The sequence below is a fragment of the Arachis hypogaea genome, chromosome 16 (assembly GCF_003086295.3).
Source record: "Arachis hypogaea cultivar Tifrunner chromosome 16, arahy.Tifrunner.gnm2.J5K5, whole genome shotgun sequence".
NCBI classification, from domain to species: domain Eukaryota; kingdom Viridiplantae; phylum Streptophyta; class Magnoliopsida; order Fabales; family Fabaceae; genus Arachis; species Arachis hypogaea.
Genome location: NC_092051.1, coordinates 22,848,196 through 22,849,324, shown reverse-complemented (window position 1 = coordinate 22,849,324; position 1,129 = coordinate 22,848,196).

Sequence of the window (1,129 nt, the reverse complement as noted above, 5' to 3'; positions counted from 1 at the left end):
GAAGAGTGCCATGGAGTCTGAATTTGCAGCTCTCCTAAGGAATAATACCTGGTCCCTGGTTCCTCTCCCAACTGGCAGGGAAGCTATTGGGAGCAAGTGGGTGTTTCGCCTCAAGTACAATGCTGATGGCAGTTTACAAAAGCACAAAGCCAGACTTGTTGCTCAGGGTTTCTCCCAAAGACCTGGGTTTGATTTTACAGAGACATATAGCCCTGTTGTCAAGCCAACATCCATCCGAGTTATGCTGACCATCGCACTGGCAAATTCGTGGCCTATACGTCAATTAGACGTGAATAATGCCTTCCTCCATGGGGAATTGCATGAAGATGTTTATATGAGACAGCCACAGGGATTCACTATTGGTGATGGTTCATTGGTGTGCAAGCTTACCAAGGCTCTCTATGGGTTGAAGCAAGCCCCAAGAGCCTGGTATTTCAAGATCTCCACTACTCTTCAAGATCTGGGGTTCACCGCCACCAAGTCTGATGTTTTGGTCTTTGTTCGGCACACTTCATCCTCTCTTGCTTATGTTCTGATTTATGTTGATGATATACTCATTACTGGCAGCTCAAAAGGACATGGGTCCTTTACATGATTTTCTGAGAATTTAGGTCACTAAAACCAGTGATGGAGGACTGCTCATGACACAGAGTAAATATGTCCAAGATCTGCTGCTCAAAGCAGGGATGTCAAGGTGCAAACCGTGCCATACACCCTTGCCCTTCACCTTGAAGATTCAGGCCACAGGGGGAGCTGAGTTTGCAAACCCTCATATGTATCGATCAGTGGTGGGGAGTCTGCAATACCTCACCATTACCAGACCTGAACTAGCTTACAGTGTGAACAAAGTAGCACAGTTTATGCAGCATCCACTAGAGATACACTGAAAGCTGGTCAAACGAATCTTGAGATATGTTGGTGGCACTGCAACCTATGGCTTGAAGCTTGACAAAGCTTCACCCACTTTCTTGCTGACACTAAAAGCCTATTGTGATTCTGACTGGGCAGGGGATCCTAATGATCACAAATCAGTTGGAGGGTTCTGTGTCTATTTGGGCAGGAATTTAATATCATGGTAGTCTAAGAAACAAGGGGCAGTAGCTAGATCCAGCTCAGAGGCTGAGTACAG